Source organism: Bos indicus, chromosome 5 (genome assembly GCF_029378745.1).
Source record: "Bos indicus isolate NIAB-ARS_2022 breed Sahiwal x Tharparkar chromosome 5, NIAB-ARS_B.indTharparkar_mat_pri_1.0, whole genome shotgun sequence".
In the NCBI taxonomy this organism is placed as follows: Eukaryota; Metazoa; Chordata; class Mammalia; order Artiodactyla; family Bovidae; genus Bos; species Bos indicus.
In genome coordinates this window covers 91,230,660-91,257,363 of record NC_091764.1, presented here as the reverse complement: position 1 = coordinate 91,257,363, position 26,704 = coordinate 91,230,660, and the positions used below count along the sequence as shown (strand labels likewise).

The window sequence follows — 26,704 nt, the reverse complement described above, 5'->3', positions numbered from 1 at the left end:
CTTATTTAAGGGAAAGACAAGATATCAAAAGACTTGGATGATAAAAACAGTTAAAAACATCCAAATTCATAAGACATTACCATACTTTAAAGAAAATACACTTTTCTAAATATAAATGTTACTGGACACCAGCCACCTAAGACTTGGGAAAGAAACAGATTATCAAGCCAAATAAAGGTGGGAAAGAGAAATGATGCAACTAATAGCAGAAACAAATGTGCTTGGGAAAAGGAAGACAAAAATCAGTAAAAATTGATCATTGGAAACAGTAATTAACTGGGAAGAAGTAGATAAGGCAACTGGCTTTCTTTCATGGGGTGAAGAGATCCCCAGGGGAAAAAGCAGGTGACCCCCTTGTCAACCTGGATCTCCCAGTAAATAGACTTGAGATATTTGCTAGAAAGGAGACAACTTATTTCTGAAATGACTTGAAGGGGAAATCTCTGGCTAAAGATTACCTAGAGTAAACAGAATCAAAGATGACGGGGGCATGGCTCCTTAGAGGATGTCAATGCAGGCTATTCACCCAGGGTATAAAAATAGAGACATTTCATAACCGAATGCTTCTACCATGTGCTGTGCTCCTGTCAACATCACAAGAGACCCATCTGCTCCTGGTCAGAGGGGCACACTGGACACAGGAAGGATCTCTCTCTGTCGCATCTGAGCCTTTTAACTGCCTGTGGCCTTGATCTAATTTGTGAAGCTTGATACTAGGTAAGATTTCTGATCAACGTGGGGCTGGCTTTTCAATTCTACCCTGTTTGTTGGTAGTTCATTAAGCAACAGAATAAAACCTAACATTGATCAACCACTTCATTTTTAAATGGGCTTTGTTTTTAAAATTTTAATAAATTCTATATTAAAAGGTTATTTAATCTGTGACAAATATTCTCAACTGAACAGCACTGATAACTATTTACAAAAATAGAACATATTCAGAGAAACATAATAAAGACCCACATTTATATAATCAATGAGACAAAAATATAAGAGTATCCCATAGTGACAGATTCACTGTATTAATAAAACATGTAAAATTTTCAAAACTATAAATATAAATAACAATAACTGTCCAGTTATTCAAATATTCAAAATTAAAACTAGGTCAAATAATTCTATCAGGCAAAAACAATAACTGTCCAGTTATTCAAATATTCAAAATTAAAACTAGGTCAAATAATTCTATCAGGCAAAAACTGTTGGATTCCAAAATCTAAAAAGGAAATACCAAAGAAAGGTTTATTAAGCCGGTTTTAACTCTTAAATGATACACAAATATTCAAGTATTATAAAAACTCTCAGTGATCTATCCTGGGATTTTAAACTGACGGACCACAAATAAAATAATCAACATGGCTCTTCACATTAACAAGGCAGGAAAAAACTAAAATCTTCTAAGCTTCTCAGTAAATGCCAAGAATACATTTGACAAAATCCAATATTTGTTCTAAATTTTAAGTCTAAAGCTAAAGTCATTGGGAATTTCTTAACCACCAAAGAGTACGTCCGTTTCAAGTAATGTGTTTATATATTTAATACAAATTCATCAGAGTTATTTCTTTAAATAAAAAAAGACAATGAATGTCTTTCTTTTAGCACTTCTACTGAGTATATTAATAAGACTCACAATTTATGTATTAATAATATTGGCAATTACTATCCAAGCAGGAAAAGAAATCATCATTAAAATGACGATATAAATGAACCACATTTGCAGATGGTATGAATACATATCCAGAAAGCCAAAAGGAAAGAATGAAACTATTATCAGAGACAATAACCCAGCAAGGCTCCAGACTATGTGATAAATCCACTGAACTTAATTGCATCTCTTTGTAAAAATGATACGTGATTAGAATAATTCAGAAACAGAATCAGTTTCACTGATAATAGAGGTCAGCATATTTAAAGACTAGACAATTCATTTAATTTAAGTCATAAGGGTTTTTTTTTTTTTAATAGCATAACAGAAACAGACAAAAAGAGTTGTAGCAATATATTAGGATTCTCGTTGGGAGTGTTAATACAGAAGAGATGTCAATACTCCATAGCTATTATATTTAATAAATTAATAACAGTAATAAATAGCATTTATTGCTTACTATCAGAGAAGGCAATGGCATCCCACTCCAGTACTCTTGCCTGGCACTTCCCATGGATGGAGGAGCCTGGAAGGCTGCAGTCCATGGGGTCGCTAAGAGTCGGACACAACTGAGCAACTTAACTTTCACGTTTCACTTTCATGCATTGGAGAAGGAAATGGCAACCCACTCCAGTGTTCTTGCCTGGAGAATCCCAGGGATGGTGGAGCCTGGTGGGTTGCCGTCTATGGGGTCACGCAGTGTCAGACACAACTGAAGCGACTTAGCAGCAGCAGCAGCATTGCTTACTATATGGTGGTTATTATGGAAAGGGCTTTTGTTTCATGTTTCTGCCTAATTGCTAATCCTGTGAGATAAATTTTATTCTAATCTCTTTACAGACAAGGAAATCAAGGATAAAAGAAGTACTTGTCTGTAGTCAACATGTGTGTGTGTGCGCTTAGTCACTCAGTCGTGTCCAACTCTTTGCAACACGTGTGTGTGTGTTCTTAGTCGCTCAGTCACATCCAAGTCTTTGCGACCCAATGGACTGTAGCCCTCCAGGCTTCTCTGCCCATGGGATTCTCTAGGCAAGAATACTGGAGTGGGTGGCCATTTCCTCCTCCAGGGGAACTTCCCAACTCAGGGGTCGAAACCCCATCTCCTGTGTCTCCTGCATTGCAGGCAGATTCTTTACCCTCTGAGCCACCAGGGAAGCCCACATTGAGGTAGAGTGGGCCCCTATTTCAATGTGATCATGTCATTATAAAATGAGAGAATCTGGACACACACACATACACACACAGGGAGAATATCATGTGAAGATAAAAGGAGTGAGTGATGCTACCACAGACCAAGAATACCAAAGCTTTCCAGCAAACCACCAGAAGTTAGGGAAGAGATGGGGAACAGATTCTTCCTCACAGGCTTCAGAATGAGCAAACCATGAAGAGAACCTGTCTTCAGATTTCTAGCTTCCAGAACCATGCGGCCACAAATTCTTACTATTTCAGCCATTCAACTTATGTTAGGTGCTAAGTCGCTTTAGTCATGTCTGACTCTTTGAGACTCCATGGATTATAGCCCACCAGGCTCCTATGTCTATGGGATTCTCCAGGCAAGAATACTGGAGTGGGTTCCTATGCTCACCTCCAGGGGATCTTCCCAACCCAGGGATCAAACCTATGTCACCTACAGCTCCTGCACTGCAAGTGGATTCTTTACCACTGAGCTACTAGGGAAGCCCTCAGCTTGTGGTACCTTTTTAAAAGTTATTTTAATTAGTTTTTTTAATTTTTGATCATGCTATATGGCATGTGGGATCTTAGTTCCCAATTCAGGGATCAAACCTGTGTCCCCTGCAATGGAAGCATTGGATCACCAGGAAAGCTCCCAGTTTGTGGTACTTTATTATGGTATCCCTGGCAAACTAATATAACGACCCTAATTTAACTTATATGCAGAGTACATCATGAGAAATGCTGGACTGGATGAAGCACAAGCTGGAATCAAGACTGCTGGGAGAAATATCAATAACCTCAGATATGCAGATGACACCACTCTTACAGCAGAAAGTGAAGAGGAACTAAAAAGCCTCTTGATGAAAGTGAAAGTGGAGAGTGAAAAAGTTGGCTTAAAGCTCAACATTCAGAAAACTAAGATCATGGCATCCGGTCCCATCACTTCATGGGAAATAGATGGGGAAACAGTGGAAACAGTGTCAGACTTGATTTTTGGGGGCTCCAAAATCACTGCAGATGGTGATTGCAGCCATGAAATTAAAAGACACTTACTCCTTGGAAGGAAAGTTATGACCAACCTAGATAGCATATTCAAAAGCAGAGACATTACTTTGCCAACAAAGGTCCGTCTAGTCAATGCTATGGTTTTTCCAGTAGTCGTGTGTGGATGTGAGAGTTGGACTGTGAAGAAAGCTGAGCACTGAAGAAGGGGAACACATGTATACCTGTGACGGATTCATTTTGATATGTGGCAAAACTAATACAATTATGTAAAGTTAAAAAATAAAATAAAATTAAAAAAAAAAAAAAAAGAATTGCTGGTTTTGAACTGTGGTGTTGGAGAAGACTCTTGAGAGTCCCTTGGCCCACAAGGAGATCCAACCAGTCCATTCTAAAGGAGATCAGTCCTGTGTGTTCATTGGAAGGACTAATGCTAAAGCTGAAACTCCAGTACTTTGGCCACTTCATGCAAAGAGTTGACTCATTGGAAAAGACTCTGATGCTGGGAGGGATTCAGGGCAGGAGGAGAAGGGGACGACAGAGGATGAGATGGCTGGATGGCATCACTGACTCAATGGACGTGAGTTTGAGTGAACTCCAGGAGTTGGTGATGGACAGGGAGGCCTGGCATGCTGTGATTCATGGGGTTGTAAAGAGTCAGACATGACTGAGCGACTATACTGAACTGAACTGAACTTTACAATAAACCCCTTTGCCATTAGCTAATTTGAGTGAGTTTCTGTACCTTGCAAAGAAAAAAAAAAAAGATATGAATCAAAAGCCTGACTTATATTACCTTTGCTCTGAGCAGAGGGAACACCCTTGGGCAGAGCCAGAACTCTTCTCAGAAAATTACTCTGAATGTCCTCCAGGACAAAAATAAATGAAGAAGTTTTAAAGTTCTCTTCTAAAGAGTATGATCAAGATACTTTCAGCCAGAAAAATCATAAAGGCAGTTCAAACCAGAATCCTGCCTTGACAAAACAAACTCACAACCATGAAATCTCAGAATGCTTAGGTTTGAATGACACTATTTCCTCGGATTCCTTCCAGGATAAACTACTAGCCAAAATATAACAGAGTAAGCAGTCAGTTTTATGCTGTGTGTGCTTAATCGCTCAGTCATGTCTGACTCTTTACAATCATATCTGCAGCCCACCAAACTCTTCTGTCCTTGGGAATTCTCCAGGCAAGAATACTGGAGTGGGTTGCCATGCCCTCCTCTAGGAGATCTGCCCAACCCAGGGATTGAACCCAGGTCTCCCACATTGCAGGCCGATTCTTTACTGCCTGAGCCATGGGACTGCTATTTGTTGCTCAGTTACAAGTTAGGCAATAGATACCAAACAAGCAAATAAGTAATCTTAGTTTTAGAAAAGAAAATAAATTTTATTTTGGCAATAATTAACTAGCAAACTCATGTGGTCCACACATTAAACAAAAATTATCTTTTGGGGGAATTTCCCTGGTGGCCCAGTGGTTACAAATCCACCTGCCAATGCAGGGGACATAGATTCAATTCCCAGTCCAGGAACTAAGATCCCACATGCCGCAGGGTAACTAAGCCCGTGCCCCACAACTACTGAGCCTGTGCACTCTAGAGCTGGTGCTTCGTCACAAGACAAGCCACCATAATGAGAAGCCTGCCACCAAAACAAGAGAGTAGCCCTTGCTCTCTGCAACTAGAGAAAGCCCTCACGCAGCAATGAAGAGCCCCATGTGCTGCTGCAAAGACCCAGTATAGCCAAATATAAATAAATAATTATTTTCAAAAGATTATCTTTTTGTCTCCCCTAGCAAGCATAGGCATCAGGCTCATCCAAAAGTGGAACTAGAAGATGAAACTATAAATTGAAACAGGGAGAATGCAGAGAAATAATGAGAAGCAGGTTAAAGGTACCACATGTTAGCAGTTTCTAGCTTCTCCATCTGGGAGTGGTCACTGATCCGTCTAAATCCCACAGATGTATAATGATTCTAAACGAGAACCAATAAAAGCCACAAATTGTCTATTATCATCCCTGATTTACTAGGTGTGCAGTAGCCACACATAAAATCTGACTGCTACATTAAGTATTAACCTAAGAATCCCAGACTTTTAAGCAAGCAGCAGACTAAGAAGGGATATGCCACAAATTAACAGAACTATAATTTGAAGAAGCTAGCAAATTGCCTTTTTAACATGGGGTACTCTAAAGTTCAGCTTCAATAAAAGAAAAAAAATTATTTTTGGTTTTACTTCAAACATATTGATTGAGTTTCAAAAGGAAAACCTTCCTAGGTACTGGTCTTTGTAATGGAGTTTAATATTGTAGGTTGGCTAAAGACCAGAGTTTGTAAAAACTTATCACTTCCTATAAACAATTGTAAACCTTTTGTTTTTCTTTCTAGAAAGAAAAATTCTAACTAAGGACTATCACCCAGGGATCTGTAAATCCCAGGGAAATTTCCCAAGTGCCATGGCTTACTAAATGGGGATTTGTTTTTTCTGAGTTTAAGTTCTAATTTCACCAAATTGGCTGTTGCTTCATGGAGACCTCCCTTGTTAATATTGTCTTATAATCCTTGAATGTGATATATCTCTCCAATTTATTTGTCTTCCTTAATGTCACTCAATCATTTTGTAGTTTTCTGCATAGAGGTTTTATTTTTATTAAATTTATCAGTAAGTATTTTATATTTGAAGACATTATTATAAATTATATTTTCTCCTGTAATTGAGATCTAATCTTACTGCATTGTGGTCAGAAAAGATGCTTGGAATGATTTCTATTTTTTTGAATTTACCAAGGCTAGCTTTATGGCCCAGGATGTGATCTATCCTGGAGAAGGTTCCATGTGCACTTGAGAAAAAGGTGAAGTTCATTGTTTTGGGATGAAATGTCCTATAGATATCAATTAGGTCTAACTGGTCTATTGTATCATTTAAAGTTTGTGTTTCCTTGTTAATTTTCTGTTTAGTTGATCTATCCATAGGTGTGAGTGGGGTATTAAAGTCTCCCACTATTATTGTGTTATTGTTAATTTCTCCTTTCATACTTGTTAGCATTTGTCTTACATACTGCGGTGCTCCCGTGTTGGGTGCATATATATTTATAATTGTTATATCTTCTTCTTGGATTGATCCTTTGATCATTATGTAGTGACCTTCTTTGTCTCTTTTCACAGCCTTTGTTTTAAAGTCTATTTTATCTGATATGAGTATTGCTACTCCTGCTTTCTTTTGGTCCCTATTTGCATGGAAAATCTTTTTCCAGCCCTTCACTTTCAGTCTGTATGTGTCCCCTGTTTTGAGGTGGGTCTTCATAGAAACGAATGAAAATGAAAACACAACAACCCAAAACCTGTGGGACACAGTAAAAGCAGTCCTAAGGGGAAAGTTCATAGCAATACAGGCGCACCTCAAGAAACAAGAAAAAAGTCAAATAAATAACCTAACTCTACACCTAAAGCAACTAGAAAAGGAAGAAATGAAGAACCCCAGGGCTAGTAGAAGGAAAGAAATCTTAAAAATTAGAGCAGAAATAAATGCAAAAGAAACAAAAGAGACCATAGCAAAAATCAACAAAGCCAAAAGCTGGTTCTTTGAAAGGATAAATAAAATTGATAAACCATTAGCCAGACTCATCAAGAAACAAAGGGAGAAAAATCAAATCAATAAAATTAGAAACGAAAATGGAGAGATCACAACAGACAACACAGAAATACAAAGGATCATAAGAGACTATTATCAACAATTATATGCCAATAAAATGGACAACGAGGAAGAAATGGACAAATTCTTAGAAAAGTACAACTTTCCAAAACTCGACCAGGAAGAAATAGAAAACCTTAACAGACCCATCACAAGCACGGAAATTGAAACTGTAATCAAAAATCTTCCAGCAAACAAAAGCCCAGGTCCAGACAGCTTCACAGCTGAATTCTACCAAAAATTTAGAGAAGAGCTAACACCTATCCTGCTCAAACTCTTTCAGAAAATTGCAGAGGAAGGTAAACTTCCAAACTCATTCTATGAGGCCACCATCACCCCAATACCAAAACCTGACAAAGATCCCACAAAAAAAGAAAACTACAGGCCAATATCACTGATGAACATAGATGCAAAAATCCTTAACAGAATTCTAGCAATCAGAATCCAACAACACATTAAAAAGATCATACACCATGACCAAGTGGGCTTTATCCCAGGGATGCAAGGATTCTTCAATATCCGCAAATCAATCAATGTAATACACCACATTAACAAATTGAAAAACAAAAACCATATGATTATCTCAATAGATGCAGAGAAAGCCTTTGACAAAATTCAACACCCATTTATGATAAAAACTCTCCAGAAAGCAGGAATAGAAGGAACATACCTCAACATAATAAAAGCTATATATGACAAACCCACAGCAAACATTATCCTCAATGGTGAAAAATTGAAAGCATTTCCTCTAAAGTCAGGAAAAAGACAAGGGTGCCCACTTTCACCATTACTATTCAACATAGTTTTGGAAGTTTTGGCCACAGCAATCAGAGCAGAAAAAGAAATAAAAGGAATCCAAATTGGAAAAGAAGAAGTAAAACTCTCACTATTTGCAGATGACATGATCCTCTACATAGAAAACCCTAAAGACTCCACCAGAAAATTACTAGAACTAATCAATGATTATAGTAAAGTTGCAGGATATAAAATCAACACACAAAAATCCCTTGCATTCCTATACACTAATAATGAGAAAACAGAAAGAGAAATTAAGGAAACAATTCCATTCACCATTGCAACGGAAAGAATAAAATACTTAGGAATATATCTACCTAAAGAAACTAAAGACCTATATATAGAAAACTATAAAACACTGGTGAAAGAAATCAAAGAGGACACTAATAGATGGAGAAATATACCATGTTCATGGATTGGAAGAATCAATATAGTGAAAATGAGTATACTACCCAAAGCAATTTATAGATTCAATGCAATCCCTATCAAGCTACCAACAGTATTCTTCACAGAGCTAGAACAAATAATTTCACAATATGTATGGAAATACAAAAAACCTCGAATAGCCAAAGCGATCCTGAGAAAGAAGAATGGAACTGGAGGAATCAACCTACCTGACTTCAGGCTCTACTACAAAGCCACAGTTATCAAGACAGTATGGTACTGGCACAAAGACAGAAATATAGATCAATGGAACAAAATAGAAAGCCCAGAGATAAATCCACGCACATATGGACACCTTATCTTTGACAAAGGAGGCAAGAATATACAATGGATTAAAGACAATCTCTTTAACAAGTGGTGCTGGGAAATCTGGTCAACCACTTGTAAAAGAATGAAACTAGAACACTTTCTAACACCATATACAAAAATAAACTCAAAATGGATTAAAGATCTAAACGTAAGACCAGAAACTATAAAACTCCTAGAGGAGAACATAGGCAAAACACTCTCTGACATACATCACAGCAGGATCCTCTATGACCCACCTCCCAGAATATTGGAAATAAAAGCAAAAATAAACAAATGGGACCTAATTAAACTTAAAAGCTTCTGCACATCAAAGGAAACTATTAGCAAGGTGAAAAGACAGCCTTCAGAATGGGAGAAAATAATAGCAAATAAAAAAAAATTATATTTTATTTCACTTTCCAATTCTCTGTTGCCAGTATATAAAAACATAATATATTTATATATATTGACCTAGTAAACTAGTTGTTAGATTCCTTAGGATTTTCTCCATTTAAAAAAAAGTCATCAGAAAATAAATAACTTGGTCTTTTTTTTCCAGTCTTGAGCCTTCTATTTCTTTTTCTTGACTTACTGTCTTAGTGTGGCCTTCCAGTTTAATGTTAAATAGAAATAACTACAGCAGACATCTTTGCCTTGTTCTTGAGCTTAGGTGCACAGCATTTAGTCTTCATAATTAAATATGATATTAGTGGTAGGCTTTTCATGCATATACAATTGATCATTCTGAAACACAAATTAGATGAGGTCACTTATTTTCCCAAAGTCCTCCAGTGGTTTCCCAAATCATTCAAAACGTCTTCCTAAATCCTTACAATGATCCACATAATCTGGCTTTCTATTATCTCTCTGAACTCATACTCTCTATTCTTCCCCAGTTTTCAATATGCCACACTGGTCTTTGCTTTCAGACATTAAAAATATGCCCCTATCCTGGGACTCTTACACTTGTCCCTGCTAACTGACTGCCCTTCCCCCAGATAGCCACAGGGGTTACTCCATGAAAGAGATCCTTCTTGGCCACTTCATATAAAATTCTACCCCCACCATGCCTATGTATATTGCCTGTCCTCCATACTGCTTTATATTCCTTCACAGAACTTACTTTATATTCCTTCATAGAATTGCTTTATATTCCTTATGAATTTCCTTCATAGAATTTGATATACTATATATGTACTTCTTTTTTTATTTATCTGACCTTTCCCCCATGGCTCATGTAAGATCCATGAGGGTTGGAACTGTTATTAGAATAGAACTTAACACACAGTTTGTGTTTAAAAAGTATGTATTGGTTGAAAAAATAAATGTGTTTGAGTATATATGAGGCTCACCCTGTTAGTTGAATAGGAACATTGGAAAGCAAACTGTCCAGTGGTTAAGACTGCACACTTCCACTGCAGAGGGCACAGGTTTGATCCCTGGGCAGGAAACTGAGATCCTGCAAGCCATGTGGGGCAGTCAAAAGAAAAAAACTCAGAAAGTACCTTAAATTCTATGTAATTTAAACCATGCTACAACCTTCTTAGCATTCTATTATAAGGATCTGGGTTTGACAGTTATAACTGGGAATGAGACTAGATTCTGGAATGTATTTACCCATGGCATGATTGTCACAACTGAGCCCATTTATTTTTTCAATTTAATGACCCAAGGAATACTTCCCTGAATCTTACCAACCTCAGATCTCTTTCTACTTGAACACAGACAATTCTTTTATTTAAGCTCAGGTAACAGAGAAGCTTACATTGAATAAAGATTTTTTTGATTCTTTGGTTCCCCTGACAGAACTGTGGATGGTCCACTCTGGCAAACACCAGTTTGCTTACCCTCATGGACTGTAGTAATTTGGCTTCATCTGGATGGATCTAGAGAGTACTTTATCCTATTTTTTAGCAGGTGATCTCCCACCTTCCAGTGAGCCAGCACCAGCCCAGGACGTACAGCCAACCATGTGGGAACCTACCCTGCCTTCCAGTAGGCTTGCACTCACCACATGAGGCACAGCATCATAGCCAACCTGGCCAGGGGCCAGCCCCACCTATTAACATGTCCACAATAGTCAGTTCCACCATAAGAGAGGGGTGCATACAGCCCATATATGGGCTCTGGTGACCAGAGGGGAGCATACTGTTGAGCCCCATAGGCTACCGTCTATAAAAGGAGACGACAAACTCAGGACATGTAACCAATCTACCTAATACAGACACATAATCACAGAGAATTAAACAAAATTTGGAGAGAGAAGAATATGTTGTAAATGGTGGAACAAAACAAAACTTTAGAAGAAAAGTTAAATGAAGTAAAGATATGCAACCTACCTAATAAAGGTTTCAAGGCAACCATCCTAAAGATGATTAGGGAACTTAGGAGAAGAATGGATATACACAGTGAGAATTGCAACAGAGATAGAAAATATAAAGAAGAACTAAACTGAGCTGAATAATAAAATAACTGAAATAAATGATACACTAGAAGGGATTAACAGTAGATTACTAATGATACAGAGGAAATTATCAGTGGTCTGGAAGACAGAGTAAATGGAAATCTCTGTCTGAACAGAGCTGAACAGAAAAAAGAAACAATAATTTTTAAAATGAGGATAGTTTATGAGACTTCTGGGGCAATATCAAGCATAATAACATTTGCATTATATGGATGTCAGAAGAAGAAGAGAGAGAAAAGTGTCAAAGAACTTGTTTGAAGAAATAAATAGCTGCAAATTTCCCTAACCTGGGGAAGGAAACAGACATCCAAGTCCAAGAAGCACAGAGAGTCCTTAACAAGGTGAATCCAAAGAGGTCCACACCAAGACACATTAAAATTAAAATAGCAAACATTAAATATAAAGATAGGATCTCAAAAGCAGCAAGAGATAAGCAACCAGTTACATACAGGGAACTCCCACAGGACTATCAGATGACTTTTCAGCTGAAACTTTGCAGGTCAGAAGAGAGTGGCACAGTATATGCAAGTTGATGGAAGGAAAAAATGTAGAAGCAAAAACACTCTACCCAGAAAGCTTATCATTCAGATTTGAAGGAGAGATCATGAGTTTTACAGAGGAACAAAAGCTAAAAAATACTCTCAACACCACTAAACCAGCTTTACAAAGAAATGTTAAAGGGACTCCTTGAAGTGGAAAACAAAAAGCCACAACTAGAAATATGAAAATTGTAAGAGGAAAAATGTCACATGTAAGGCAAATATATAATAACTGTAGTAATCAACCACTTTGAAAACTAGAAAGTTAAAAAGCAAATGTAGTAAAATCATCTATATTCACGCAAAACAAAAAGATGACGTCAAAAAATATTGGAGGGAGGAGTAAAAATGCAAGGTAGTTAGAACGCATTAGTACTAGAGGGTATTATGATAAATAAGTCAGACAGAAAAAGACAAATACCATATGATTTTACTTAAACATGGAATCTAACGAACAAAACAAAATGAAAACAGACATAGGCTCAGAGAATAAACAGGAAGCTACCACAGGTAGGGGGATTTGGGAAGGCGTATGTGAAGTAGGTGAAGAAGATTAAGCCGTGGAGATGTAATATCCAGCATAAGGAATATGGGCAATAATACTGTAATAATTTTGTCCAGGGACAGATGAGTACTATCCTTATCATGGTGTTCCTTTCATAATGTATGCAAATAACAAATCACTCTGTAGTACACCTGAAATTAGCATAAGATGGTATATCAACTACATTTTAATAAAAGTAAATAAAACAGCCATATATCAGTTATTCTTGATAGCTCAGCCTCTGCTGCTACATTAATTTCCCATTCTGTATAGCGTATCATCTCAAAGAAAGGATTATAATTGTGTTTCATCTGCTAATGATACCAATAAAATACCCTTACCACAACTATTCCCTTCCAGGAAAGAACAATGTGTTCACCAGAAATGTTTTCAGGTACTACATTCTTTCTTATTTTTGAATAATCAAATTAGGAAATATCAATATTCAACTTACTACATGGAATTTAACGCGTGTCATAAAAATCATGATGTGTAGTCCCAAATTTAAAAGCAACACTGGAACACATACTACTCTCTTTCCACAATGATTAAGAAAAAACAATTTCTATTTAGACTTGCATAAACACTAGCTTACAGCACCATACTGAAGCCATCCTCAGAGAATACTCTTCCTCCAGGATTAAATGTATTTGAGAAAACTGAAACATCCCCTAATTAAAAAATAATTCTTAGCTATCTCTAGGCTCTAATTTAAAAGCAAAATACAATATTTAGTTGCTTATTTATTTATTATTGAAGATTTATCTCAAGATGATTTTATTTTAGCAGAAATAACCCCCATAAAGAATGAAGATGCAGCCAAAAAGAACTTTAAGATTTTAAAAATAGATACTAAAAGATACTAAAGGAACAAAATCTATTTATGTGTAAACATCCTTTGAATGTGTCTGCATAATCAAACTTCTCCTCAGTAGTAAAAGTTGTGCCCCAATAATAACTGAACTGCTGAATATTATTCCAAATGCAAAAGAAATATGGATGCATTAGTTCTCAGTCACAGAAACAGACTTAGCTCTTTGGTTTTTATTCATTTATTTATACTCATCTCTCTTTGCCACGACTTCCCTGGTTAGGGTTAGGGTTAGAGTTAGGGTTAGTAAAGACAGTAAAGAATATGCCTTCAAGGCAGGAGACCCAGGTTCAACCCCTAGGTTGGGAAGATCCCCTGGAGAAGGGAATGGCTACCCACTCCAGTATTCTTGCCTGGAGAATTCTGTGGACAGAAGAGCCTGGCAGGCTACAGTCCAGGAAGTGGCAGAGTCGGACATGCTACAGTCCAGGAAGTGGCAAAGAGTCGGACACGACTGAGTAAAGAACACTACCTCATTCTACAATTTTCAGGCAGATGAAAAAACTGCTGGATATAATTTATAGAACATTTGGGCTTCTCTCATAGCTCAGTTGGTATTCTTGGACTTCCTTGGTGGCTCAGCTGGTAAAGAATCCGCCTGCAATTTGAGAGACCTGGGTTTGATCCCTGGGTTGGGAAGATCCCCTGGAGAAGGGAAAGGCTATTCACTCCAGTATTCTGGCCTAGAGAATTCCATGGACTGTATAGTCCACAGGGTTGCAAAGAGTCCGACATGACTGAGCGACTTTCACTTTGAGGTAGTTTAGATTCTATATTTGGGACTATTCAGGTTTATTAAACAAAATTAATTTACTAATCTTGAGTACATCTAAGATTAAATTAAATCAAAGTATGTTCTAAGTCTTAGAACATAATAGGTAAAGACCAGTGTCTTGGTTTCTAGTTTTTAAGTTAGAGACCTTTTTTCAGCCAGAAGATAGTACTAACAGTATATACATTAATACTTCCAGTACATACATTAATACTTCTTAGTCAATTTATGGGAAAAGCTTAATTTGATTTTAAAACTTTATAATCAGGTTAGATACATCTTTGATGGTTCTTATCTATAGAAATTTACTCTCACCTATCATTCTATGGATGTACTGTTTTATCCTTGGTGCTTTGTTGGAATCCAGTGCAGTTTTTATCATCTCACCTGGTCAATATGAATTTGATTATAGAGATTAGGGAAGGACATTACATCTACAGGACACTGTCTGTCTTTATTGTAGCAGTTACTCAGTTAATGGCAGGGGGAAAATCTCCAAGCCTAATAAATTTAAAATATCTGGCAATTTGAACAGTTGAGAGACAACCAGAATCCTAATTTAACCTCATTTTGTGTTCATACAAAGACTAGTATGCTAAAAATTAATCTCAAATTTTGGTATACATTATTCATATCCAGTTAGTGTTCCACTATTGTGCCCAGAAGAAAGTGATTAATGCATGTGGAGTACCAAGGTCAAATTTATTTTGGATACAACACAATGTACATCCGCAATGTTGACTACTGGCATGGCATGAATTCTTAATGTTCTCATAACAGTAACTTCATATTCAATCACAATTTTGAAATTATTAATGATTATCTCATGTTAAGATGTGGAACCAAGAAGGGCTACATAACAACAACAAAGCCAGTTCTATTTTAAATACTATGTGGAAAAAATGATTATATACGAGTTTTTGAAAGATTTCAGGTACATGTTAGCTTTTCCCTGTCTCAGTAGCCTGACCTGTGGAGAAAAAAAAAACACTGTCAGTTCCAGTTCTCATCTGCCTTTATTTTCAAATAACCTTACCATAACACAGCTTTAGCTCATTAATGATGGATATCCATCACTTTTCAAATAATCTATGCTTCATTGAATTTGACTGCAATGTGAATCTATACAGAACAAGTCCTCTATTTTTCAATGACTTCCCAAATATAGAATATGTGATATCACTGAAAAAGTTCACTCTAGAAACTTCTGACATGAAAAAGTTTCATGCATGCGTGCTCAGTCATGTCTGACTCTTTGAGACCCCATGGCTATAGCCCACTAGGCTCCTCTGTCCACGGGGTTCCCCAGGCAAGAATACTGGAAGGAGTTGCCATTTCTTTCTCCAGGGGATCTTCCAGGGATCCCCAAAGGGATCAAACTTAGGGTCAAACCAAAGTCTCCTGGGTTGGGAGGCAAATTCTGTACCACTGAGCCACCTGGAAAAAGGCTCAAGGGGCAGCAAAAACATGGCCAACAGAGGTTCCCCCTGGTATTGCACACTGTCTGGCCCTTGGATTTGGTTGCCTGGGTCTGGCACCCCCTACAGAGACAGTCACAGCCCCTGACTCTGATCGCTGACCACCAGTTCTGACGGGACTGCTCAGAAGCCTGACATAGAGACTATTTCCTCAATCAGAAAACCCAGGGCCCACTCAGAACTCCCTCAATAGACTCAGGCAGGCTGGTAATCAAGTCCACAATCCTTAAGTCCCCAGCTGTGATATTCAGAAAGTTCTAAAGCCCAGTTTTTTTGGCCATAAAACTGAACTGACCTGAATTATTTGGCTGCAAAATCTGACCTGAACTCGTATGAGGCTATTTATAGACTTCACTTATCCCACCGTAGGTGAAGATTCATGCTTTTCTGCCAGCATATGAATCTGTTTTGATTACAGGGAGCCTTAGACCTTGCTGGGACTGTTTATATAACACATGATATTTGCACTGTATTGCCTTCTAAATTCTTATATTCAAAATAAATCTGGCATCAAGGGATGTGGATAAAGAATCAGAAAATAACATCTTGTGAAATTACGTGGACATGAATTTAAAACCTGGATCTGCTGCTAATCACTAATTATGTAACTTGGGATAAATTACTTAACTTCCTTGAACCTGGTTCTTCATTTATAAGAATGGAGAAATCAACTAGCACTACAAATGTTTGGATAGTACTTGCCCACTTAGGCAATCACTTTTTCAACATTATTTTCCCCTAAATCAACTGTACTTTAATAAAATAAATCTTTTTAAATGTTAAAAAAAAAACATATTATTTTTCCCTAAAATTTCACTCCCCTTTGTCTGCTCCCTGTCCTCACCAAATATCAGAACTTGATGGCTTTCCCTCCTTTATGGGATTGAATGTTGTCAATGTCCTTCTTTTGATGAAAAGAGTTAAACCACAACATCGTACTTCTCTACAAACTGTAATAATTTAGGCTTGGGGTTCTCAAAGACAAAAATCATGCCTCTCCTTTTCTGATAGCACTTACACATGTTGGCTGGGGGCGGGGAAGAAGACCACAGACTCAGAATTACAGTCAAGACTCACATATTAAAAATAAATGTCAGAGAATAAGAAGCGAAGTATGCACACACTAGAGCCTGGGGACCAACTCAATCCAGTTCCTTAATGCAGTTGAATTACAAACTTTCCCCCTCCCACTGCCGTGATGTCAACTGGGCAATAGGGTGTTAGTGACACTCAGGTAGCAGGAGAAATCCTAATGCTACTGAACAGGAGAGAAAAGACTGGTCACATGTTGGCAAATAGGTAGAACAGGCTATCCTAACTGTCCCCAAAGATACTGAACATCTATAAACGTCCAGGGTTTTTGCCCAAAGGAATCACTATGGATCGTTTTGGCTTTAGAGATTTGACCCACTCTGTGAGTTATGAAGACTGACTTCTTCATCACACACTAATGTCTGATAAATCTGATAAATCCATGTTGTTCAGTCACCTCTTCACGACCCCATGGACTGCAGCATATTTGTTGTGAAATGTTTGGTAGTGGAAAGCATAGCATAAAATCAGCATCTGGTCTGAATGTTCATTGCAGTTTCCCTTGTGGCTTAGCTGGTAAAGAATATGCCTGCAATGCAGGAGACCTGGGTTCAATCCCTGGGCTGGGAAGATCCCCCTGGATAAGGGAATGGCAACCCACTCCAGAATTCTGGCCTAGAGAATTCTGGCCTAGAGAATGCCATGGACTGTATAGTCCATGGGTTCACAAAGAGTTGGACACAACTGAGCGGCTTTTACTTACTTACATATACATACATACATATATATATATATATATATATATATATATATATATATATATGGAATCTAGAATAATACTGATGAACCTATCTTCAGGAAAGGAATGGAAATACAGACATAGAGAACAGACTTATGGACATAGAGGAGGAAGGAGAGGATGGGACAAATTGAGAAAGTAGCACTGATATATATACATTATCATGTGTAAAATAGGTAGCCAGTAGGAAGCTGCTATATAACACAAAGAGCCCAGCCTGGCACTCTGTGACAATCTAGAGGGGTGGGAAAGGAGTGGGGTGGAGACTCAAGAAAGATATATAATTACGGAAGATTCACATTGTTGTATGGCAGAAACCAACACGACATTGTAAGGCAATTATCCTCAACTTTTAAAAAATCATAAGCTGGATATTTGAAGAGACCTTAAAAGTTAATCTAATTTCTTGATCATTTTGGTGAGAAAAACTAAGGCCAACTGAAGCTTAAAAACTTGATTAAGTTTCACAGCTGGTAAAAGGCAGAGCCAAAAAAACTTCAATCCTTGCATCCATTAAGAAAATAATAAAATAAATGATAGTCTATATCTCCATTGGAGGATATTTGTTTTAAAATTAAGTATCCTTGGACATGGAGTAGCATTACTGCAGAAAGATCATGGGAGATGGATGTGGTAGACTTAGTTCTAACAGGAGCTCTGCCACTAACTTGGGCAAAGCAAAACAGAGTTGGATGCCCTTCCAGTTGTGAGATATTATGATGCTGTGATTCTTCTAAAGTGACATGAAAGAAATGGCACCTCCAAAGATAACCAGAAAGGACATTTGATCCTGTAAGCATATGAGTTAATACTTTTAACATTTTTTTAATTATGTAAATATGATAACACATTTACAGGAGACTTGGAAAATACAGAACAAAGTTACATATAGTTCCATTATATATTACAATTATTTTTTAAGTAGATCAATTGAGATCTTTAGTTAGAGTTTCAACAACAAACTCTCAAAAATTAATAGAATGAACATACAGAAAAGTAGAATATAGTAGGCCTGAAAAGCACTATGAACCAAGTCAACATAATTAAGATTTACACAATTTTCATACAATAGGATACAAATTCTACTCAAGCTCCAATGGGTTTAAATATTAAATGCAATATTAATAGAAAGAGATTTTAGTCTGATCACTCAGAATCTGAATATATGTTATATTTGAATACATGACCAAATATATTTTTAAGTTACAGAAGAGGATATTTTTTCTGCTTGGCAACTATTAGGAGTTATAATGTGATGCATACAAGTCTTCAACTACTTCAACTACTCTGTTCAAAAGAAACCCCGTTGAGCTTCTCTGTCAATGATTTCTAATCAGAGGAGCCTTCTATATGCTCAGCAGAAATCGGTGATGAGAGTAATGAAAGAGCATCACCGTTTGTTGTAACACTTGACATTTAATATGAGTGTATAAGGTGCAGCCCCCTTGGGAGGGGAGAGGCAAAGTTATTAAGAAAAGAGACTCAAGAATACCTTAGGAAATCCTACCTTCTTGCTTTTACTTGATTTTTAAAAAATATTCAACTCACCCTGTTGGGGAATCACGTGCTCTTTCTTCTTGTTTAAGTCAATTTGATTTTTTTCTTTTCCCCCAAAGACTTGTTCTCCCTCTTGTTAAACTGACATGCTATAAATTGACATCTCATTAAAAATCCTTCAGCATTATTAAAGTCCCTGGGTTCACTTCTTCAGATTTTATTATTTTTCCCTCTACATACTATTTTCTTCAAACCATGCAGTATACTTTAAAACATGTATTCACATTATCTTTTGAAGAAATTTTCTTACCACATGCAGCAGAGTACAGCTAGCACAAGAGCAAGCTTCCCAGTGAAAAACCCTTACACATTAGGGGGTGATTATTTGAATTTCAAAAGGACTTCCTTAAAAAAAGCTACCCCCTTAGTCCATTTAGGTGTTTATTTACTAATTCCTCAGACTCTGGTGGCTCAGAGGATAAAGAAATTGCCCATAATGCAGAGACTCAGGCTCAATCCCTGGCTTGGGAAGATCCCCTGGAGAAGGGAATGGCAACCTACTCCAGTATTCTCGCCAGGAGAATTCAATGGACAGAGGAGCTAGGCAGGTTACAGTCAATGGGGTGGCAAAGAGTCAGACAGAACTGAGCAACTAACACACACACACACACACACACACACACACACACAAACACATACATACACACACAGACTTCTTGTAAGGCAAGTGGCTTAAGCAGTCAATGCCAAATTAAGGTCAGTCATAAGAGACAAAGAAGTTAGAACAATATGGGGTAATCTGTAGAAAATGACAGTTACATTACACTTAGTACAAACCCCACCATTTAGGCAAAACAAAATATCCTTTTCTAACAGATCACAGTTCAGCTCACCTTGAATAATGAAAAGCACACTGAAAAGCGAAAGTGACAGTCACTCAGTCATGTCCGACTCTTTGCGACCCCATGAACTATACAGTCCGTGGACTTCTCCAGGCCAGAATACTTGAGTGGGGAGCCTTTCCCTTCCCCAGAGGATCTTCCCAACCCAGGGATCAAACCCAGGTCTCCCGCATTGCAGGTAGATTCTTTACCAGCTGAACCACAGGGAAGCCCAATATATAGATAAATATATATATTATATATATATATTTTTTTAATCCTGCTATTTCTGGGTCATTAAACACCATCCATAAAGTATACTTCATTAGCAAGAATCAGAACAAGATTCTTTAAAATGTCTGTAGGACACTGCGGTATCAGTGTCCTACACTCTAACCTTATAGTCCTTTCCATACTGTTTATGACGGAACCAATCTTATATTTTGTTAAGAGAATTGTAATAAAGTATTTATTTGTAAAGTAAATAATAATCATGCCTATTTTAATACCATGTTGCTTGTATATTAAAGAATTAAGGATGTAGGTTCAGTCTCTCGGTGGGGAAGATCCCTTGCAGATGGAAATGGCAACCCACTCCAGCATTCTTGCTTGGGAAATTCCATGGACAGAGGAGCCTGGTAAGAGCTGGACATGACTTAGCGAATAGATAACAACACTATGTGTTTAGTACCTATCTATCCCCTTAAATATGTGCCTGATGAGGGCAGGATTCATGTACTGATCCCAGTACATGGTATGTGAACAATAAAAACCTGTTCAAGAAATGAATTAAGTGAGAATCTGTCATGTCATTTGGGTTAAATACAACTTTTGGTCATGTTCATCATCTCCTAAACTATGAACTATGGCTAAAACAATAGACACGTTTTCACAGCTCCTTTTAATAACTACAATGACCATGTATAGAGGTATCACATGCTAGTCATGGTGCTAAAGTGCTTTACAGAGATGATCGGATTTAATTCTCATAACAACATGATTGTACATTACTATTATAATAGTATTCCTAATGTACTGCTAATCCCATTTCAGAGATGAAGAAATTGAGACTAAGGAAAGTTCCCTAGGTTGCTGAAATCACTTCAAAATCTTACTTTTCTGAGCTCATTTTCAGTATGCCTAATAGTCTGCTGAAAAAGTATATGAAAAGGCTCACACTCAAGCAGACCTGAGTCATTATGATTCTTGGAATAACAGTGGTAAACCAGAGCATGCATTGAAAAGATCTTGCTGAGATTAAAACAACAGTTTAAGTTGAAAATGTGGTTCAAGAATGAATGTTCTGAGTGGAAACCAGAATCAAATAGCATTGTATGAATTTACTAAAATGAGAAAGTTTATTGACAAAATTACACACTGGATATTAGTGTTAAACCTCATTTCAATGCATATCCATTATATTTTAGAAATAATTAATTTTTAGAAGAGAGTGATCAGCCATGCTTGGAATAGTTCAAATTTGTGTGTCTTTTTTAATAACTAGATCACCTGGAGACTTTGGAGGCAGCTGTGGTTACTCCTTGGAAGGAAAGTTATGACCAACCTAGATAGCATATTGAAAAACTTAGATATTACTTTGCCAACAAAGGTCCGCCCAGTCAAGGCTATGATTTTTCCAGTGGTCATGTATGGATGTGAGAGTTGGACTGTGAAGCTTTTGAACTGTGGTGTTGGAGAAGACTCTTGAGAGTCCCTTGGACTGCAAGGACATCCAACCAGTCCATTCTGAAGGAGATCAGCCCTGGGTGTTCAATGGAAGGACTGATGCTGAAGCTGAAACTCCAATACTTTGACCACCTCATGCGAAGAGTTGACTCATTGGAAAAGACTCTGATGCTGGGAGGGACTGGGGGCAGGAAGAAAAGGGGACGACAGAGGATGAGATGGCTGGATGGCATCACCGACTCAATGGACATGAGTCTGAGTGAACTCCGGGAGTTGATGATGGACAGGGAGGCCTGGTGTGCTGCAATTCATGGGGTCGCAAAGATTCAGACACGACTGAGCGACTGAACTGAACTGTGGGTCTTCTAATTGGTCTAAGGGGTCTCTGTACCAATACAGGCAACACCAATACCATGAGTACAGAAATTTTCAGACAGCACCATCTCAACAGTAGTCCTCTGAGTCATGATTAGCACACAGCACTGAAAGTGCTCTGGGACAGATATGGCTAAAGGATTAAGTGAGAGTGTACGTGAGTGCAGGTGTGCTTGGTCATGTCCCTTTTGCAACCCCATGGACTGTAGCCCACCAGGCTCCTCTGTCCATGCGATTTCCTAGGCAAGAATAGTAGAGTGGGTTTCCATTTCCTTCTCCAGCGGATCTTCTTGACCCAGGAATCAAACCTGCATCTCCTGCACTGGCAGGTGGATTCTTTACCACCACGCCACCTGGGGAGCCTGAGTATGCACAGGACTCCGTACCTGAGTTTATTCCAAGAGTCCCAAGCACTGGGTTTTCCATGTCCTTGGTAGATTGTTTCTCTGCCCGGAAAGCTTCTATAGCAGATTGAAAAGTAGTGAGGATTTGCATGTGGAATTCATAACCAAACATTAAAATGGGGAGAAATGTTCCATTTTTGTGGTTTCTATTACAGGGACAGCTGCAGTGCACCAGCTATCCAGAAAAAGTAAAGCTAAGCCTTGAGCATCAGAATTGATTGGGTCAGTCTCGACGAATGTGATTTTGATCTATCAATTATTCAAAAATCCTGAGTTTTACCATAAAAGTAGAGGCTGCATTATATTCTCAGAGTTATGAGGCTCATCAGATCTGAGGTGATACTAGATGTCTTTTGGGAACAAGACCAAAAAATAGAGTCCAGACCTGAGTCAACAAGATGGGCTTGAGGAAAGAGGATGGAATACACACTGAGAAAATTAGGGCACTGAGAGAATCACATGGAAAGATCTGGATAGATGAGACAATGTTTTAGCAGCTGCTGTGAATGCACAACATTTAGGCAAGGGGGATGCATTAGTTATCTATTCACAATAACGCTGCACAACAAATTACCCTAAGACTAGCAGCTTAAAACAATAGGCATTCCTTTGGTCACAAGCCTGTGAGTCATCAATGAAGGCTGGCAATGTGGGCTTAGCAATTCTGGCCTTAGCTGCGCTCACTCACACATCTGACAGTTGCCACTCAGTCACTGATCTTAAACAGCCTCAGTTAAAACTGAGCAATTCTGAACTGAGTCTCTTCTCTACCAAGCCAGGCTTTCTCAAGGCAAGGGCAGAGAAGCAAGCGAGAAAACAGAAAAAGAAAAGTGCTTTTTACAAGCTTCTACCTGCATCATTTCTGCTTAGTATCCCATTGCCCAAAGCAAGTCCTATGACCAAACTCAGAATCAAGAGATGGTAAAATGAACTCTGCCTTTTAGTAAAAGAAAATACACAGTCGTACACAACGGGTGTTATGTTGGCTGTCTATCACTCCATTAAAAACGACCTCAAAACTCAGTAACATAAAACAATCACCACTTAATTTACCATTTGGTGTGATTCTTCTGCAGATCTTTCCTGGACTTAATTAACAATTTAGCTGAGACTAGATCATCTAAGATGTCTTTACACATATATCTGACAGTTGGTGTTGGCTGTTGATTGTACCCTATGTCATCAATAGGGTAACTTGGGATTCTTCATAGTGATTGGTTTGCAGAAGAAACCAAGCCCCACTGGACAGTGCTTTGTGTCATGATTGCTAATGTCCCATTAACCAAGCAAGTTTCATAGTTAAAGAAAAATCACAGGATCAAGTCCAGGATCAGAGCAGGCAGAGAATGCACAAGGATGTGAATACTGGGGCCTGTAATTACTGAGGACTGCCAGGTGGTGCAGTGGTAAAGAATCTGCCTGCCAATGCAGGAGACACAAGAGATGTGGGCTCGATCCTTGGGTCGGGAAGATCCCTGGAAGAGGAAATGGCAACCTACTCCAGTACTGCTGCCTGAGAAATCCCATGGACAGAGAAGCCTGGTAGGCTACAGTCCATGGGGTCACAAAAAGTCAGACAACTGAACACACACACACACACATTATAACAAGGGAGCAGATGAGAAAGAGGGGGGTGCTCACAAGAACCCTATAGGGGACACCCTATTATTGTCTATATTGTTTAGATGAGGACATAGAAGCTTGGATAATAGGAAAGATTTCCCTAAGGTCATTATGGCCAAGCCTGCCTGACTTAAGAACCTGGCATTTTATTACTACATTATTCATAATTAGCTCATACCCCTTGTGTGGCTCTTAACAAGGCTGGAAATGAAAAAATAAAATAAACACTGCCACTCTCCTCTCCATACGCTGAGCCTTTGCTTAAGCCAGGTAAGATACTCTCTCATAACTGCAGCCACCTCAATACAGCCTCTAATGCTGATGTTACATGTTACAGATAAGACTCTATGAAAAGGCTCTCTCTGTGTGAGAGGGCTCATAAGCAGGATCCTAAATATGGGGAAATATTTTTGTATGTGTACATCCACTACCTACCTGAGGAACTAATGGACCAAAATAGCCTGGTAGAGATTCCACTTCCAAATGATGAATTCTCTAAAGCAGGGGTCCCCAACATCCAGGAGCTAATGTCTGAAGATTTGAGGGGGAGCTGGTGTGGTAATAATAATAGAAATAAAGTGCACAGTAAGTGCAATGTGCTCAAATCATCTTGAAACCGTCCCCCACCTGAGCAGGGAAAAACTGTCTTCCATGAAACTGGCCCTTGGTTACAAAAAGGTTAGGGGCTTCTGCCCTAAAGCATTATGAGGAAGACTGTCCTCTTTATAATTTGATTTAATCTTACAGGGAAAGTAGGAAGGAGGGGAAAACATAGGAAGAGGAGTGGAGGGTAGAAAAAAAGAAAAGAAACTGAGATATTAATATTAGTTATGTCTGGACACAGAGTCAGGGGATTCTTATTTTCACCTTTTCAAAATTTTCTACAATTAACAAAGTGATACAGTAAGAATTATGGAAGTGTAAGATCTGATGTATGAGACTCATGAAAGGGATGGAGGAAATACTGTTGAGAATGCACAGCTAGAGAAACAAGGATAATGTTTGGAGGACCCAGGGTCCCATAAAATGGACTATTTGGATATCATCATGATACATGCTGTGGCCAACTTGACAAAGAATATATTATGAAACAGCAGTCCTTATCATTTCCCATCCAATTCAGCCTGCTTTGCTTTTGTGAACTGTAGGTCAAATTGTGTATGTATGAAGTGTCAGTTTTATATATTCATGAACATGGACTTAAACATGAACCCTCTATCTTATCAGAAATAGCAAATGTGTCCAAAATCTTCAACAAAGATAAAAAATGAATAATAACCACATTAATGCTGGTAGAAGACAAGACTGGAAAGTCAATTTGTATGAAAGTCTTTACAAAGACTTTACAAAGGAAAAAAAATTGGTTGCAGTGCCTTACTATTTTCACTGTAATGCCTCCTTCAAGTTTATTTTATGGAACTACATGCTCAAATGGTACATCTATTTGCATTATTTTACTGCCCCAGGCCATCATTGGAGTAAGACTATTCAGTTCACTTCAGTTCAGTCACTCAGTCGTGTCTGGCTCTTTGAGACCCCATGAACTGCGGCAAACCAGGCTTCCCTGTCCATCACCAACTCCCAGATTCCACCCAAACCCATGTCTATTGAATTGGTAATGCCATCCAACCATCTCATCCTCTGTCATCCCCTTCTCCTCCTGCCCTCAATCTTTCCCAGCATCAGGGTCTTTTCAAATGAGTCAGGTCTCCGCATCAGGTGGCCAAAGTATTGGAGTTTCAGCTTCAACATCAGTCCCTCCAATGAACACCCAGGACTAATCTCCTTTAGGATGGACAGGTTGGATCTCCTTGCAGTCCAAGGGACTCTCAAGAGTCTTTTCCAACACCACAGTTCAAAAGCATCAATTGTTCGGCACTCAGCTTTCTTTATAGTCCAACTCTCACATCCATACATGACTACTGGAAAAAACATAGCTTTGCTTAGCATAGTCTCTGCTTTTGAATATGCTATCTAGGTTGGTCACAACTTTCCTTCCAAGGAGTAAGCGTCTTTTGATTTCATGGCTGCAATCACCATCTGCAGTGATTTTGGAGCCCAGAAAAATAAACTTAGCCACTGTTTCCCCATCTATTTCCCATGAAGTGATGGGACTGGATGCCATGATCCTCGCTTTCTGAATGTTAAGCTTTAAGCCAACTTTTTCACTCTTCTCTTTCACTTTCATCAAGAGGCTCTTTGGTTCTTCTTCACTTTCTGCCAGAAGGGTGGTGTCATCTGCATATCTGAGGTTATTGATATTTCTCCCAGCAATCTTGACTCCAGCTTGTGCTTCCTCCAGCCCAGCATTTCTCATGATGTACCCTGCATATAAGTTAAATAAGCAGGGTGACAATATACAGCCTTGACATACTCTGTTTCCTATTTGGAACCAGTCTGTTGTTCCATGTCCAGTTCTAACTGTTGCTTCCTGACTTGCATACAGATTTCTCAAGAGGCAGGCCAGGTGGTCTGTTATCCCCATCTCTTTCAGAATTTTCCACAGTTTATTGTGATCCACACAGTCAAAAGATCCACACACAGACTATGCTTTGGCATAGTCAATAAAGCAGAAATAGATATTTTTCTGGAACTCTCTTGCTTTTTCCCTGATCCAGCGGATGTTGGCAATTTGATCTCTGGTTCCTCTGCCTTTTTTAAAACCAGCTTGAACATCTGGAACTTCACGGTT

At 38.3% G+C, this 26,704-nt stretch overlaps 1 long non-coding RNA gene across 1 annotated transcript; it reads left to right on the top strand.

Moving 5' to 3' along the window:
• Window positions 1-464: 464 nt before the first annotated feature.
• LOC139183190 (uncharacterized) lies at window positions 465-22,240 on the top strand. The gene is made up of 3 exons (XR_011566724.1): window positions 465-717; window positions 20,455-20,562; window positions 21,429-22,240. It is a non-coding gene; the product is annotated as an uncharacterized lncRNA (long non-coding RNA).
• Window positions 22,241-26,704: the final 4,464 nt, after the last annotated feature.